This window comes from Rattus norvegicus (assembly GCF_036323735.1).
Source record: "Rattus norvegicus strain BN/NHsdMcwi chromosome Y unlocalized genomic scaffold, GRCr8 chrY_unlocalized_2, whole genome shotgun sequence".
NCBI classification, from domain to species: Eukaryota; Metazoa; Chordata; class Mammalia; order Rodentia; family Muridae; genus Rattus; species Rattus norvegicus.
The window spans coordinates 178,660-197,785 of NW_026947378.1; the positions used below are offsets into that span (position 1 = coordinate 178,660).

General features: G+C 37.0%; 1 long non-coding RNA gene across 1 annotated transcript; it reads left to right on the forward strand.

Moving 5' to 3' along the window:
• The first annotated feature begins 4,652 nt into the window (after positions 1-4,652).
• On the forward strand, positions 4,653-17,920 carry LOC134484632 (uncharacterized). Its single transcript, XR_010062154.1, has 3 exons — positions 4,653-4,819; positions 12,844-13,024; positions 17,721-17,920. It is a non-coding gene; the product is annotated as an uncharacterized LOC134484632 (long non-coding RNA).
• Positions 17,921-19,126: the final 1,206 nt, after the last annotated feature.

Below are 19,126 nucleotides of genomic sequence, written 5' to 3' on the forward strand. Positions count from 1 at the left end.
TGGGCCAGGGATGTGGGCAGGGGTGATCAGTGTTGGTGGTCTCTTCCGCTCTGCAGCCTCAGGAGTGCCCACCTGACCAGGCGGTTGGGTCCTGTCTTTTTTCTTGAAGTTGAGTTTTAACTAGACCTCAAGCCATTCCTCTCCCTGCCCATTCTCATGAATGTTATGTTTGGCCTGAAGAAAGGATCAAGGAAATATATCCAAAACCCTCAAGTGTGTCTCTGGGAACTCAGGAATTTAGATATTACATTACTGATATCTAATGGGACTCCAGAACCACAGTCTATAGTCCATGCTGTCCTTTGTTTTACTGATATCTGGAATTTTTGGAAAATATAAGAATTTGGGAGTTTATCATTTGAAGTAGGTACACAATATTTAAACTGCTGTATCCATTATAGCTGGGCCCCCTTTGTTGCCAAAATCATTGCATAAAACTGAATTGGAAAATAACATTTTTAGTACACATACAGGAATATTTAAAAATCCCCTATCATAGAATGTACAATAAGAAAATGTAATACAATATTCAGTGAATTAAAGTTGTGTGGTGCAAATACTGGCATTTGGGAAATAGAGAAAACCTAGGAAATAGCACGGTATGTCACAGGAATGGAACTGGGAATAAAATTATTATCCTTAAGAATATCCTCCACTTTATGTACCTAGATCATTTCTACCTCTGCCAAGCCTCTGAATAACTTCTTCCATTCAGAGCATGTAGCCAATAATGAACAAAGAGAAGTCTCTAGCTTTAGAGAGATGTAGTACATAAAGGTTTCCACTGTGTCACATGATACACTCCTGGAAAAGGCACCCTCAAATCTGGTCAATGTAAGGAAAGCTGTTTAGCAGTTAGGCCATGGAATTCTCAGAGACACCATCATTAGGCCTGCCCTGAAAAATCTCTTCTATCCTGGAGAGTCCGAAGTTCTTCGGTGATGACACAAGCTTTGGCACGACAGCAACTCACAGATATTCCTTCAGTACCTCTAGGGTTTACTATTTGGCTAATAATTCAGAATAAACAACAATTTGGGAGGGAGATCAGGGAGGATGAAGAGATTAGAGATGGGGAGATGGAAGTTGGCTTTCTCTCTTGGTATAAAAAAAAATTCTTCGTCCATGGGAAATTTCAGTGAGTCCAGGGTATTAGTTAAGTGTGTTCTGAAGAGATAGCCTTGATCTGAGCTTTCCACATATGGGAATCAGGAGTAGGGTGCCTCTCAAAAGCATCTGTTCTTCCCTTTTTTTTTATGGTTCCTGGAAGTCAGAGAGTTTATATCATTAACAGCTTTATCCCTAAAGTCAGGTTATTTGATGGGCACCGTTGTTCCGTAGACCTCATGGCTTTTATTTGTTTTGCCCAGAAGAAAAAGGTCCTGAAGAAGAAGGGAGGAAAGAAAAGTATTTTGTCCTCAGCTCAGAGGAAATTCCTCATTGATTTGGATTCCTATAGTGCAGTTTATCTCTGACACTGATAATTGGGAGAGAGAAGTGCTTTTACTTGATATTTCATCATCTCAGTCTTTCCACTAGTATTACTCTATCATTGCCTGACAGTGACCCTTTAGATTTCTGAGTCAATAGGTGTGATTAGCTTGCAGTTTTCTTCTCTTTTTCTTCTTTCTTTTTTTATTTTTTAGACAATTTCATCGCTCTTTTAAATTATTGATTATATATTTATTTCAAATGTTATTTTCTTTCCCAGTTTCCTGCCATAAGTTCCCTACCCAGAACCCTCCCATTTTCTATAACCCCATTTACTGCCCTTGACATTCTCTTTAACTAGTAGTCAAAGCTAGATTGGACCAAGGGCTTCTCCTTCCATTGGTGCCAAACAAGGCAATCCTCTGCTACATATGAAGTTTAGACATAGGTATGTCAATGTACAGTCTTTGACAATTGGTTTAGTAACAGAAATCTCTGCTTCATTTGCATTATTTTTCTTATGGTATTGAAAGTCTTTCAGCTCTTGTAATCCTTTCTTAAAATCTACCAAAAGGGGTGGGTTTAAAGTTCACTTGTCTACCACTACCATTCACTTCTTCATTTGACAAGCTCTAGCCGTGTCTCTCAGGAAAGAATTATATCTTGTTACTCTCAGTGACAATTCTCTGCATTATCTAGATTTGGTGGCTGAATATATATATATATATATATATATATATATATATATATATATATATATATATATATTTGCTGTCTCCTACAACTATGAGCTTTGGTGGAATTTTAATTTGGATTCTGGGAAACTAGATCAAAGATTTGGAATCGACAAAGAACAATGCCAAATATAAACCCTCATGGTATTATGAAACCAATGAGGTAATGATGTTGAGGATTCAATGGACCTCACCGATTCCTCTGCATGCCCATCCTACTGAATCTTATGTTTGGACTAAAGAAAGAATCATGGTTAAATATCCAAAAGCCTCAATTCTGCCCTTGGGAACACAGGAGGTAGATATTAGAGAACTGATATCTAGTATGGATACAGATCCACATTCTATAATTCCTGTTTTCCTTTTCTTTACTGATGTCCGGTAAATTTTTGATAAAATAGGATTATGGAGTTTATCTTTTCAAGTAGTACACAATATATACACTGGTATATTCACGCTATGGCTGGGGCCTCTTCGTTTCCTACGTCATTGAAAAATTGAATTAGAAAACAGAATTTTTGAGTACACTCAGGAATATATATATAGCAAGGAATGTACAGTGAAAAAAGGTAGTAATATATTCACCCAATTAAAGATCTGTAAGGAAAATACTGGCCTTTTGGAAACAGAGATAACGTAGAAAATTGAACGGTATATCACAGGAATCAACCTGGGAAAAAAATTATTATCCAGAAGAATCTCCTCCACACATATTTTCTACCCATGTCAAGCCACTGACTTTCTCCATTCAGAGCATGTTACCAATAATGAAGCAAATAGAAGTCTCTAGCTTTAGAGAGATGTAATATGTAAAGGTTTCCTCTGTGTCCCAGGAGACATCCTGTAAAGGGGACCCTCAAATCTCTTCAATGTAAATAAAGCTGTTTAGAAGGTAGGCCATTGCAGTTCTCAGTGGCATCACCATTAGACCATCCCTGAAAAATCTCTTGTACCCTGGAGAGCCCTAGTTTCTTCAGTGATGTCAAAAGTGTTGTTGTGTCCGCATGTGCCTCTTGGATATTCCTTCAGTACCAATAGTGTTTACTATTTGGCCACTAATTCAGAGTAAACAGCCATTTGGGAGGGAGAACACAGAGGATGACAATATCAGAGATGGAGAGAAGGAAGCTTGAATTCTGTCTTGGTATAAAAAAAGGAAGAAAAATATGGTTCATGAGAAACTCAGTGGGGCCTGAATAGCCATTGAGTGGTTTCACTAAACAGATAGACTTGATCTGAGTGTTCCACATATGGGATTCAGGAGCAAGATGCCTCTCAGAAGCATCTGGACTTGCCTGCTTGTTATGGTTGCTGGAAGGCAGAGAGTTTATATCGTTCATTTCTTTATTCCAAAAGCCAGTTGTTGGGAAGTGGTCCATTGTTTTTCTGAGAGCTCATCACATTTATTTTTGTTACCCCATAGTAAAACATCCTAAGGAAGAAGAGAAAGACAAATTTTATATCCTCAGCTCAGTGTAAACTCCTCCATGCTTTGGATTCATAAAGTGCAGTTTGTGTCTGACACGGATATCTAGGAGAAAGAAGTGCTTCTAGTCGATGTTAGATCATCTTACTCTTTCCACTAGAATTACTCTGACTACCATTCCCTGACAGTGAATCATTAGATTCCTGAGTCAATGGGTGTGATTAGCAGGCAGTTCTCTTTTGTATTATTTCTTAATTTTTTTAACATTTTTTTTGCCCTTTTAGTTGGATATTTCTTTTTTTTTTCTTTTCTTTTATTCAGAGATGGGGACCAAACCCAGGGCTTTGCACTTGCTAGGCAAGTACTCTACCACTGAGCAAATCTCCAACCCCTAATTGAATATTTATATATTTTCATTTCAAATGTTATGTTTATATTCAGTTTCATTTCCACAAGATCCCTAAGCAGTCCCCCTCCTATGACTCTATAACCACACTTATTACCCCTTGACTTTCCCATTCACTAGGAGTCAAACCTATGGATGACCAAGGGCTTCTCCTTCCTTTGGTGCCCTACAAGTCCTTGCTCTGCTACATATGCAGATGGAGACATAAGTGTGTCCATGTACAGTCTTTGAACATTGGTTTAGTACCAGGTTTGTTGGCATCTTTGTTCTTATTGAGTTGAAAGACCCTTCAGCCCTTGTAATCTTTACTCAAAATCTACCAACAAGAGTTCCGTTTTCAGTTCACTGGTTTGCCACTGGCATTCACTTTTGTATTTGACATGCTCTAGCTGAGTCTCTCAGGAAGGATCTATATCTGGTTCCTGGAAGAATGCACTTATTACGTTCATCTATCTTATCTAGATTTGTTACTCTCTCTCTCTCTCTCTCTATATATATATATATATATATATATATATATATATATATATATATATATACTGATATATACTGTATATATATATATTTGGTGGCTTCTATAATTATGACGTTAGGTGGAATATTGCCATGGATACTGCACAATTAGCTCAAGAATGTAGAATCAACAAATGACAATGCCAAATAGACTCCCTCCTGTTCTTAAGAACCTATTAAATTTGAGGTATACCTGGACCTCACTCATTCCTCTCCCTTCCCATCCTCCTGAATCTTATGTTTGGCCTAAAGAAAGAATCATGGTAAAACATCCAAAACCCTCAAGACTGGCCGAGGGAACACAGGAAGGTAGATATTAGAAACTGATATCTAATGGAACTACAATACTGTATTCTATAGTCTATGTTGTCCTTTGTGTTACTGATGTCTGGTAATTTTAGGAAAAAATAAGGATTTGGGAGTTTATCTTTTGAAAAGAGTACACAATATTTACACTGTTATATTCACTCTAAAACTGACCCCCTTTGTTACCAAAATCATTGGAAAAAATTGAATTGAAAAGAGGAATATTTAAGTTCACATACGGGAAAAAATATATAGAGTCCTATACCAAGGAATGTACAATAGGAAAACGTAATACAATTTTCATTCAATTAAAGGTCTGCAAAGAAAATCCTGGTCTTTGGCAAACAGAGAAAACCTAACAAATTGAATTGTATCTCACAGGAATATACCTGGAAATAGAAATATCCAGAAGAATCTCCTCCACCTTATGTTCCCAGAACTTTTCTACCTATGCCAAGCCCCTGACAAAGTTTTTCCATTCAGAGCATGTAACCACTAATGAAGCAAAAATAAGTCTCTACCTTCAGAGAGTTGTAGTATGTATAGGTTTTCACTGTGTCACTGGAGACACTCCTGTAAAGGGCACCCTCGAATCTGGTTAATATAAGGGAAAGCTGTTCCCCAGGTAGGCTATGGCAGTTCTCAGTAACATCATCATTACACCTTCCCTGAAAAATGTCTTGTATCCTGGAGAGCCATTGCTTCGGCTGTGATGTCAAAAGTGTTGTTGTGTCTGCAACTGCCTCATTGATATTCTTTCAGTATCTCTAAGGTTTACTAATTTGCTTCCAATTCAGAGTAAACAGCCATTTGGGAAAGAGAACAAAGAGCATGATGATATCAGACATGGGGAGAAGGAAAGTGGCTTTCTGTCTTGGTATAAGAAAAGGAAGAAATATGTCAACAATGGGAAAGCTCAGTCATTCCTGGGTAGGAGTTGAGTGGGATCGCTGAAGAGATAGCCTCGTCAGAGCCTTCCACATACGTTAATCAGGAACAGGAACCTCTCAGAAGCATCTGTAATTCCCTGCTTGTTATGGTTCCTGGTAGTCAGAGGGTTTATATCATTATTTTCTTTCTTCCAAAAGCCTGGTTTTGAGAAGGGCACAGTTGTTTTACTGAGAGCTCATGGCTTTTATTCCTTTTGGCTCATGTTTGTAAAGAATTTAGTTCTTGATAACTTGAACCCTTCAGGTCTGTAGGAAGGCACATCACTTTTGTCACAGTGTTAGAATCAGTTGCTCACCGTTACTACTAGTAATACTACTCGCTGGGGACAGCACACATGATAGTTTACCTTTGGCCAACACTTAGTTTCCAAACAACATCCTTCGTATTTTATCACTTACACAAACATGAAATCTTATTACTGTGTCTTCATATTCTTTGAATTTTATCATTATTCACTCCATCCATTATTACTATCTTTGTCTCAAGAGTTGTTTCTTGTTTATCGTACAACAGTGTGCATCTACCCTGAGCTTTTTCTAACCACAAGTCTGTGCAATGTGGTTTCCTTCTGTTCCCCTTTCTTCAAACCCTCCCCCTCCATAGTAAACAGTATGTTCAATGATGTTGCACCTTAATTGTTGGTTACTTCCTATCTTGTCTTTCTCCCCATGCTCATTCAGTTGAATCCATTACTCTTTGGACACATCTGTTGCGTAGGGAGCTCTTTCCCAGGGTGTCAATTTGCCTTATTCTTTCCCTTCATTTAGATCTCTGTTTAATGCTGTATTCTCAGTGAGGCATTCAGTGAGCACACTACATTATATGGTCTCCTCTCTATTTTTCTATCCCTTTAGCCATATTAGTTTTCTTCAGATGCTTGTGACATGACAGTGCATCACATACTCCTGTCTCTACTTGCCACTAATATGTAAGAAATAGTTGTACTTGGTCTCAAACACCTTTATTGCTGGACTTTTGTCTCTAATCACTAGAATACTACATGCAGCATAAGAGAAGTTTAACAATATTTGGAGAAGTCTGAATGGATTGAAGAGAAAACCAATTGAAATTAAGTGATGTACAGAACTTTATTATTTCTTGGATGCTTTTTCCTCAGAATTGCCTACTTTATATCACAAAGTTATAAACCTATTTGCAAGGCATTGCAGGAACTTTCCAATTGACTGTATGTTTTCATTGTATTATTAGAGTTTTGTAGCTAGAAAGACAGGTCAGCCATTACAACCAAAACTTCAAGGTCCTTCTTCCCACTAGTTGCTAAAAAGTATTATGCACACAAATCATACAATTTAATATTGCTGAGTTATGATAATTTTTAACCAGTTTCTGTGCATGTAGGGTAATTATAGTTTACGTGTCTAGGATACATGAAACGTCTACAGTACACACGACCAACCAGATTACCAAGCTGCCATGGAAAGAGCAGAACTCGGTCTGACTTTCAGTTCCAGGTCCACCATTTATGGGTTGTTTTGGTCCAATGGAAAATTCTTCTTTTCTACAGCAGTTTCCTCATCTATTCAATGAACTCAGTACCTTAAATATACAGGATTATTATAAATTTATCTTTATTTGTTCATCTATAAGTAACTTAGAACCTGAAGTTTTTGTATTATCCATAAATGTAAATGTGACCCCTGCACAGTTAGAATATCAAAGGAACAAGGCAGGCATTGTTCCCTTTTGTTTTGAGGCTGGGTTTCTCTATTGTTTACCTCGGCTATGCCATTCAAGCTGGCCTATAGGTGTCTAATATTCTCCTATCTCACCCTGCTATCCAGTGGATGGAGCACAAGGATTATAGATTCATGTTATAAAATCTTGCTTTTTATGTGGATTTCTTGCATTCAAACTCAGATCCTCACACTTGCACCTTAAGCTCTCTGCTCACTATGCTATTTCCCCAGTAAACCCGCAAGTCACCTTTATGTGACTTGAACACATAGGAACTGCCCTTGACCGCAATGAGTCTTTAGACAAAAAAAAAAGGGTTTGGGCGTACAGAGGAAGGAGAGGGTTATGTAGTTCAGTAGCAAAATGATTGCCTGTCTCAAATGGACTCCTGAGTTCAGTCCCCAGTACTGAAAAACTAGGAGAAGTCAATCCTTAAGAGTTAAATAAGTCAGGAAAAAAGCAGATTTCTTTCTTTTCATGTGAATTAAAGGAAAGGGAGATTTTGGGTTTTTTTTATTTTTTTAACTTATTTGACAAGCTAAGTTTTTAGTAAACATAGACTGTATTACTCTGAGTTTATTTTTAATGCATGCAGTTTATATATCTAACATTGTGCATTACACTCTAACCTCAGAACCTTTTTTTGTTTGATTTTTGTGAGTATTGGTGAGGGGTAGGGTAAACAGATAAGGCCAGCTGTCTGTCTTTATTTAACTCCACTCAGGTACTGAGAAGATAGCACTGTTGAGAGTCAGAGAGAAACACAGCAGCGGTAAAGCAAGTACAAGCAAGATTCTTTTCATTTTGCATTCACATAAAAATTATGTGAAAAATTGCTATGGTCTCTCAAGGGAACATGACCTAGTGTTCAATAATTTTCAATAAAAAATCTCATATCCCAGAGTTTTAATTTCATAAAAATAATTTTTTCTATACAGATTTTTGTTTTTCAGTTTTTCTTCTATTAACCTTTGCTCAATTTAAAATAATCAAATTATGCCAGATTTCACTTATGACTTAACAATTGCAGTAGACTTAAGTGTATAAAATAAGCACTTGTAAATTAATGGTAGGACTATTGATTGTTGAAATCCTTTTTGAGAATAATTGGTAGTATATGTAAAATGTTAAAAAAAATTAATTATATTGTTTTTTATAAATGTACAACCTAAGAGGCTACAATACAAAGAAATATTTTTGTGCCAATGTGCCTACAAGAGTAGCAGCCTCGAAGCCTCTCACATAGCCATATATTTGGAGTGTACAGGAGTTGTGTTGCTCTGTATAGTGGCACATCTTGGCAGTAATACTGGAAGTGAAAGGTAGGCATAGCACTTCAGAGTGTTGCTAGGCACTATTTACCAAAACGGAGGTAACCTATGTTTGTGGGCAGTAACCTATGATCCTCTCTAGGAATAGAGATAAGTGCATACACTTACGTATAAGCACTCGAGAACATTAGTAACTGTACTATGTTTATGTCCCCAAACTGGAACAATACAAAGTTCTATCAACAATGTAATAGATGTTTCCTTTTGTTTTGTTTTTTTCCCAATGTGATGGTGTGGAGAAGAGAGAGGAATGAACTGAAGCCACATACAGGGACACAGATGAAAGTTTATAACTGAGGTTTATAGAACATGAAACTAACCATTTAAAAATAAACAAAAGAAGCCAAACTCCAAAAATACACTTATTTCATTTAGCTCACAAAAAGATTGACAATTCGTATTAGAAGACAGTTCTTACTTACCATGGCTGGAAAGGGATGTAAAGCGCAGGCACTGTTTTGTGATGAGTTTCAACAGTGATTTAGGACCCAAAACAACAAAAGAAAACATATCCACCAACTGGACTCAATGCAGCAAAGATTATAATGAAAAGATATAGAATAGACTTCTGTTTGGGGCATTGTTTTTTTTTTTTTTTTGAGTTCACAGACATGTTCTGATTTGTAAATATTTTACATACAAGTCCAGAAGGCTCTGGAACCAGATTACTGAAATTAAATATTTGTGTCCTTAGATGACGTACTTGATTTAACTCTGTTTCTTCATTTAGCTCCTGTAAAATCATGTAAGTTTTTACTGTGAAAATAAAATTATACACAGCAAGAAACATAAAACATCACTTAGCCCAAAAGATGCTAATGAATGTTAGTATCCTCTCACTAAGATTTTAAACTATGTGAGAGTTTAGAATAGAACAGTATGCAGCTTTTATTATATGGATCCATTATTCACAGAGGTGGTATTCTTATTCTTAGATAGAAACTCTATGAACTCAGCTTATTCCATAATTACTTGAGTTTTTTTGCGGCCCTCTCACATCAGCCATCAGTCAAGACCGTCTACCAGAGACACAGTCACAACACATTCTCAATAGGGGTACCTCTTCCCAGGTCACTCTACGTTATGTCAAGTTGACCAGACAGAATTAGAAATTTTGGAATGTTGGAGCAAATCCGTGAGTGGCAAACAGTTAAAACAGTTAATCTTAAGATGGAATTTCAATGTCAACTTCAATATTTTATTACTTTCCCCCTTTGTAATTACTTCTTTTAGTGAAATGAAGTGTATAAAAGATGAACACTCCTTCTTTGTGTGTGTGTGTGTGTGTGTGTGTGTGTGTGTGTGTGTGTGTGTGTCAGATTCCTGTATACAGGTATACCCAGCATGTGTACATGAAAAAGCCCAAAAGAGGATAACAGATGTCTTTCTTATCCCTGCTTTATTCCCTTAGGCCAGGTTGCTCACTGAACTTGAGGCTGATTATTTTGCTAGGCTGCTGGTTAGTGAACTTTCCCGGCATGACTGGCTTCATGATACAGCACTAAATTATAAGTATCTATGACAAAGCCTGTTATTATATGGTGCAAACTCACTTTGTCATGCTTGCTTAAGCTGTTTTTTGACCTCAGAATTAACTATTTTACAAGAAGATGTCAATATTGTTATACAATCTACCTAAACCTTTTATTGTCCTAGAAGGGAGCCCAGTCACAAATTTCTATTGCTCCAGCTGTCGACAACTACAGAACTTTTCTGTCTTTATGGATATACCTCCAGTAGATAGTCCATGTGATTGAAGTCTTGTGGCATTTTCACTTAGTGTGTTCTCAATATTCATTTACGTTGTGGCATCAATCCGTACTACGTTCCACATATCACTTTTTGTTTATCCATTCGTCCATTCATAGACTCTTTGGGTCTTCTAAACTTAAAATTTTTCATTGTTTCTATTATGATATTAGGACCTATGGGCATATGCTTGCTATGGCTCACATGTATTGATCAGAAAACACTGTACGGGTGACGTAGGTGAGTTGTTTCCCTCCTATTGGGGCGAGAAATGGAACCCAAGTAGGTGTGCAGGCTTGGGGCATGTTTTACTTTATAGGAAAGCATCTTATTTTCTTCTATAGAGGTTATACCGCTTTCCATTACTACCAGTAATGTATGAGGGTGCTTTTACGTCCATCCAAGTGGATGTGAGGTATTGTCTTAGTTTTTAAGTTGCATTTTCCTAATAACTTATCATTTTAAGCATTTTTCTTTTAGAACAGTATGAGAACAGATGATATTTCTATTGACCAAGAGGAAACTGAGAACCAGAAATTCTAAATCAAATAATTTCTCCTACTAGGATTTGATATTTGATTTATATATTTATTTCAAAGCAACACTTTTTCTGACCTGTTATTTTTAAGTTACTAAATATTTTTTTAAAAAAATGATTATATAAATTAAGGAAATATAATTTGGTTGAGATGAGATGAAATGAAAGAGCACAGTAGGTGCTGGGAAAAAACCCACTTTTTAAAAGGTAAGATGCATTAGGACTGAAGTGGGAGTAGTGTAGCATAGGTTTGGGAAAAGTAATTTGGAGAGTAGATGTCTTTAAGAGCTTTAATTTGCAGAGCTAAAGTGTTTGAATATCAGAATTGTAGGAAGTGGAGATCAATAGTGTTCCCGAGTGGTGTGAATGGGCATATAAGCAACATAGTACTTGAGAGCACCAGCTTCGTGCACAGATATAAAAGTTGCAGCCAGGTGTGGAGGCAGAGGAAGATGGGTACCTTCAAGTACAAGGCCAGGCCAACCAAATGTTACATTTAGCTCAATAATCCAGAGCAAATTCCTCAACCTTTCTGTGCTCTTGTTTTCTCCATCAACATAGGCATAATAATTTAAATTCATGAAGCTATTATAATGATTTAAACTATTTTACATGTAAATGTACCAAGAACAAAGTAAACTCTTAATGTTTTAAACATTCCATAGATGTCAACTATTATTATGTGACATTTGCCTTGTGTTTTGTATCTTTTCATTTTACAACAAATCTGTGCAGTAGAAGTAAGTGTAATTAGTGTAATGACAGAGACAGCAAAGTAGAAGAGGTTGTATCATATAGAAAGCTCCCATTGACTAAACTAGTCTTATACTAGGCATGGCACATATTTAATGCCAGGATACAGAAGGCAGAGGAAAGATGATCCCTGTGTTTGAAGCCAGTCTGGTCTACATAGCATGCTGCAGGATTGTCATGACTGCATGTCTCAAACAAAAACCAAGTCTGGTCTTACTGTTCAATGCCATTTAAACCTGCTGTTTTATACTTTAGAAAAAGAATGAAAATTAAAAAAAACATATAGAACTATGGAATAACATGATTAAAAAAGTTTGATAGAAATTAATCTAATGGAACTCTGCAGCATAAAGAGGTAGAAGAAATATGCCTAGATGCATATTTATTGACTATTAAGATTATCTATATACAGATTGTCTTTGTAGAAATATTTTGTCCTAGGTCTGTGACTTAGAGAATTATGAGAAAAGATATTTAAAGGGAACATGGTAGATAACTAACCAATATATTTCTTTCAGTTGTTTATAAACTTGAAATAGATAGAACTGTGTGGTCCTTGATAAGAATCTACTGTGGTAGCTATCTTCTGATTGAATTCCTTTTTCTACTGAGCATCAACACAAATGGTTGGAGACAAGCTGGAGTAAATCATTTCCTCACCTTTTAACTTAATTCAAGAAACAATTTGTCTCATCATCATCCCTTTGAGGTAGTACAGCACAGAGTCTTGTGAACATGTCCTTGCTAAAAGAATGGCCAGCTCACTAGGAGTCTCCTGAGTGTTCTCCGCTCTCACAGAGCATCTGACTTACTGGTACTCCATAGATGTACTCCACTCTGAGTGACTGAATGCAAGGGTGTTCATGAATAACCTGATCAGTGCTCAAGTCAACCTCCCACTAGAGGATTATTGAACTGTGCATCATTTTATATATATTTGTTTATTAAAGGCTATTCTGTGTAATGATAATGAGGAACTTTCTCTCTTTTGTCTTCCCTCTGCTTTACAGATTGCTGAATTCCTGGTGATATTATGGTTCCTGAGTCTTCTGCCGTGCTTCTTTGCTCCAATTGGTATCATCCCAATATATGTGTATTCACTTGCGCTTTATGGGTTTATGCACTTCTTTCTTATCAACCCCCCAAAAAACTTTCTACTATAAATCCAGATTTTGGTTGTTTAAACTTCTGGTAAGTCTAGAAGGCATGCACAATATTTTGAGCATAGTACATTAGCACTGACTTCCTCAAATTCCTCACTGGACTGTTGGATTGCACAGCCTTAGAGGGAGGATTCACATTGGGACAAGGGAATAGTGCCCAGATTCAGGAGTAAGTGCTTTTGTTGGATACCAGATATACTTGAACATTTATAACATGGAAGTCAGATAGTGAATTGATTGTATATATTATAATTAATTAACCAGTGTGGTAAAATATAGCACTTTTTTTTCTAAAGAAAAGAGAGTCAGGCAGAGTGTTATTGTATAATCCCTTACTTAGAATTTGAAGGTAGAAGGATCAGAAGTCCAAGGCTACTTTATACTGCATTTACCTCAGTATTCTCTTAGATTTCCTCTAACTATAAATCCCTATGAAGTGTTTATTTTTGTCTAAAACATATATGTGAGTGCCTACATATATGTATATGTATGGGTACCACATATGTGGTTGGTATTCATGAAAGCCTAATGAGTGTGTCTGATCCCTGAATTTTGAGTTGTAGACAGTGGTGAACCAAGCATGGGTGATGGGAACTAAGCTCCTTTCTCCACAAAATCAGCAGTACATAACTATAGAGCCACCGATCTAGCATTTCTATAAACTTATTTCTAAATGACGGTTTTGGAAGATTCAGAAAGCTTACTGTGATGATGTTGCAATAGCAGGATGGTATAGATGCGTACTTTGTGAGCAGTGCCTCGGTGAGTCCTTTTTTTTTTTTTGAGTAGGAAGCCATCATTTCATGCATAATTACTTTCTCTGATGAGTAGAATGATCCCTGTTGAATGGATGGGTATCTAGGTCCGAACTGTGTGATGATAAATTTAGACTGATTGGTTGAATAGGCTAGAGTGAGGTATAAAAAGGATTAACACACTAGTAAACGTCTTCTTTGAAGAAGTGATTTGTTGCTTTTATAATATCATTACTAAAACAGAAGTGTTATAGGGTATAGGTCATTTAAAATCAGTTCGACTATTTACTCAAACTTCATTTATAAAATTATTCCCTAAAATGTATGTCAGAGTATTAACTTAATGTTTTCACCATAGTTTTATTTATTGAAAATGTTTGTAAACTTTTGTCCTAAAATAAATATCTTATTTCCCTTTTTTCTCCATTATTTTTACTGAAAAATACTTGGTCTTAAAAAAAAGATTGCTCAACATTTATATTCATAGTTGTATCGGAATCTTTATAATTGACTTATGCTACCTTCTTTCCCCCCCAAAAAAATTAAGAAATTTAAGTACTATCTTTCTGCAAAGTTACTGTGTCAAATATAGTGCATTCTATTTATACTAAGGAAGTCTTTTGTCCTCTATCCTATCATTTTTTGCCCCAACTAGGAATCCAATTAGATAGCACAAAGTCCCAGACTTTCCAATAGTAACATTACCTCATTCTACTAGTAAGCTAACTAAAGTTTTAAAATAGAGTCCTTAGTTATATCATTAGCGATCAATTTGTTTGGTTTTGTTTATTTTTGTTGCTGCTGCTGCTGTTGTTGTTATTTTTCAAGGCACGTATTTCAGTGTGGCCCTGTTTGTCTGAGATCAGGATCTACAGAACAGGCTAATCTTGAACTCACCCAGATCTGCTGCCTCTGACTCTAAAGGCATGTGCAATGAGTGCCTGGGCACAGATCAGGTTTTACTAATTTTTTTGAGTAAAATTGTGTGTGCATGGACATGAACTCAAGGGACCTGGAGAGTGTTCAGTGGTTATCAGCACAGGCTGAGGATCATAGAATCAAAATATATCGGCTCCAGAGACCAGTGTCTCAAAACTTGTCATTATTGTTTCCATAGCTAATTCAAACCTTATCTGTTATAGATGATATTCAAGATTGATTCATATTATATAGTCATGTATCCCTCTGAAGAGAAATGTTTATAGAATAAAGAGAAAGAACCAACCACATCTGAGGGCAAGCCTGCCATAGTTTCCCTGGTTGAATGTGTCTACTAAATAAAAAAAAAGGATACATCCAGAGAGCTGGGAATTTAAGCTCATTTTCAGAATTACTATAGTGTCAGAGGAATGCAATATTATCTATAAATTTTCTTCTGTAATGTAAAGAAAAGGGAGACTAAGAGGATAAAGTCAAAAGCTATCTCTATCCATTCTCCTCCACGCAGGTACCACTGGGTCCCCTGCACAACAACCAGTATCTGGTTCTCCTCTGCAATGACAGGAATTTTTTTTATAATTATAACAGGTTTAAAGAGAACCAGTAAAGTTGAATTTGTGTTAATGCGAATAACAAAGGGCTATCTTAGGAAATACTATGAGAAAGTTTACCGTGCTGTTACACACTATGATCCTGGCCTTACTGAGTAAAGGCAGGAGAATTTCAAGTTAGAGGCCAGCCTGGGGTACATAGTGCAGCCTGTCTCAATCTAATCCCCTTAAGAGAATTGTTATAAGAATTGAGCTATACCCATTTATAAACTCTAAGAGAATATATTGCATGAGTTAGTTGCTTAACAACACATTTATCATTATTTTCAGAATAGTTGTCAGAGGTGACTTTTGTGGAAATGTTAAGGACAACACAGTCATTACCATTACATTAGTGAAATCAATATTATATAGTCTGTGGGTGCAGTCAAGTGGTAGAGTGCATGCCTCATATGCATAAGATCCTGGGCTTGAAACCCAATGCTCTAAGAGTGTCATTTAGGTTAGAGAATGCAACAGGCCTCAGATGATCACACTCCCTGCCTGTTTTTCTCTCCCTGATTTTGTGAGACAGGGTTTTTCTGTGCAGCTGTCCTAGAACTCACATTGTAGACCAGGCTGGATAACAACTCAGAGATCTGCATGCCTCTTCTTCCATCTTTTGGAATTAAAGGCATGAGCCACCACTGTCTGTCCCTTCCTGTCTTTTATAGGCAAAGAAGAGCTTTGTAGTCAGCCAAGTGTACCCTGTCCAACAAATGATTTGTAGTCCAACACCGGGTTGCCTCTTGTGCTTACATCACTTATTTTTCTTACTCCGTAGCACAGGCTAGCCTCAAACTTGTTGCACTGCTGCCTCAGCCTTCTAAGTGAAGGCCTACAGGAACGAACCACTATGGCTAGCATATTCTCCCTCCACTTGGTTTCTGCTTTCCCCAACGACAACCACACACTCTTCCACTGTTTACCTTCCGATTTTGCATTCAACTCCTTCCTACTTTACTGGGTTACACACCCTCGTTGTCTGGGCTTAGTGTACATGTGTTATTTATTGGTTTCCTTTGTAACAGCAGTCATTCTGAATGGTCAGCCTTGCAGTAGAGAACTGATTCTATATTTTCTCATTTTTTTTCCTTTCTTTTTCTCATTTTTGAGTATTTACTGCTGCCTTTCATAAGGTAGGCTTTGCCAATTTCTGGATGGCCGATCAGCTGAACAGCCTGTCAGTGATTCACTTGGACCTGGAATATATGATCTGCTTTTACAATTTGAACTTAAATGGGATGAGAGTAAGGGCCTGTTGCCAAATGATCCGCAAGATATAGTATGATTTTTTATTCACACTAGTGAATGCCAGCATAAACAAAGAACTGTTGGGAATGATAACAACGACAGTGAATGTCATGATGAAAACTCATCCAATAGCATTACACACGGAATTAAATGTGCTTGGCACCCTGTTAGCAATCTCCTTATCTGAAATCATTTATTCGGCATTTAAGTTGTGTTAGGATTTTAGTCAACCTATTGCCAAAACATTTACATCTTACATTTAAAGAATTCTGCAGTTATATCTCAATGTTCATATGTGTTGGTAGCTGTATCACAACTGCTAGAGTGCCAGCAGCTTGTCCTAATAGAAATGCTCAGGATGCCATTGTAGGAGCCAGTGGTCCAAGTACTGATTGCTTAGAATCAGGTCGAATGCCTGAGAAAGAACATCCTGGTCAGTTCAGAAGTCTTGACCTTATTCTGGCTCTTTACCCATGCTTAGGTGACACCAAGTTAATTTAGTTAGGAAGTTTGCATTAATTACAAAGATCTAAATGTAGAGAGACCTAGCATGTACTCACAAAAGATAATGATAAATTGGGTATGGCAGGCCACCACTCACCTGCAATCCCAGCACTGAGGAGGCTGAACCCATAGGATGGCCAGTCATCCTGGGGTGCATAAATGAAATCCTGTCCCCAAAACAAAAACTACTGCAGAGCAGCAATAAAAAACAATAATGAGCCATAAGCATTCTATGATTGTGAGGAGGCCATAGAGCGTGTGCTCTGGGTGTATGTTTATAGTAACTTGCCACTTACAAAGCTGTCTCTGTACCCGTAATATTTCTACATTTTCCTATGTTTAAAGTCATAGAACAAAGCATGTGTTTTTCTTCCTTTTATTCATAGACTCTTTTCCTATAGTTTTATTACACTTGAAAAAAGTACAAAACTGTTTGTTTTGGTTCTAGGATATTCAGAAATCACAAAAAGAATTGACAGTAGTCACCTAAGCTTCTCTCATTTTCTCAGCCACTAAAGAGGTTGTGCAAGTAGTGTCTGCATAGGAGAAAGTGACTGTGAACCCACGGGTTAGGGTTTTATGGATATGCTGATGGGTAGTTGTACTGTGTGACTAAATGGTATGAACAGTTAATTTATTTGAATTGCAATATTGTTTTTGTTCTTCTTTGAAATCTTCACAGAACCAGAATTTTGCAGCAGAAATACATACAGAGTGCGAGCCACTGTTCAGTGCATTCCTGCTTGGCTTCGCTTCATCCAGTGCCTGTGCTGGTACCGTGACACAAGAAGAGCCTTTCCTCTTCCAGTAAATGCTGCCTGGCAAATACTCTACAACTTTCTTCACCCTGACATTTCCAGCCCTTTACAACACTCACAAAGGTAGGCTGAGTTCTCCCATCTGAGCCCTTACTACTGCATTCTGTTGCCCTGGACTCTGCCATCACTGCTGCTGGTTGTGCTGAGGCTTCAGAACCCGGACATCTCACTTTAGCCTTGAATATAGTTTTAATCTCATTTCAATTAACAGTTATTATCACTAAGATTTTCAGTCAATTGGTAAGAATTGTGATGCTGTTTCAATCCTGTCTGTTGCTCAGTGGCTTTAACCTATGGGTGCCTTGGGTTTTAATTTAGTGGTTTAGAGTGTTTTTTTTTTTTCTGTTTGTTTTTGAGGATTTTTTGTTGTTTTTCCTTGAGGGGGTTTGGGAGGTTGAAATTTCCTTGTTTATTAGTTAGGTTAAGAAATGGTTAGGTGCACAAGAATCCCTCTTCCAACCAAGTATTTAATATTTAAGTATTTTCTTTGATGAACATGTAAGGATTGTTTACAGACCATTTAACTGCAAATTGAGTTCTCTGATCGCTTCAGTTTCTCATTTCCATGGCATCCCGCTATGACTTGCTACTGATCTTCTGTTGGGAATAGAAAAAAAAAGTCTTTTAAGTTTAGAACCAAATGCAGACACTCATTTTGAATTTTTACCATTTCCCATGAACTGTCAGTGATTTTCCATCCTTGCACTAAAATGTATTCCTTCTTTGTCTGCTGAGTAGAGAGCATCAGCCCACACCTTACAAAGTGCAAAGAGCTTTGACTAATGCAGTTTAGTAAAGAGCTGTTTAAATACGCACGTAAATTGTTCTCAGTAAACTTTTCTGTGCGGCTCTATTGGGAGATATATTCAGAAGTTCAAAACTACTGTTGCTGTAATATGTATCTGATGCCATGTCAGATGAGGTCACTGTTAGTACCGTGATATTGGTGTCCCTGAACTTTCACAGTATGACATAAGGTCTGTGCTAGAATAGTATTGATAAATGTAGCCATTCTTGTTAAGTGTTAGAATTTAATTGAGTACCTCAGTGAAGGAAACACATCCACAGGAATTCCATAATTTTAGTTCTTGCTAAGGAATGCCAGTACTCAATACCAGTATGCACCTTGATTTATAGATTTGACAGTTGATTTGGAAAAAAGATGTGATATGGCTTCTTTTACTAAATTATCAGAAACATCTGCCTCCTGTCTTAGATATAAATGAGTGCTGGGATAGATTATACCAGTAATATATTTATTAGGAAGTTA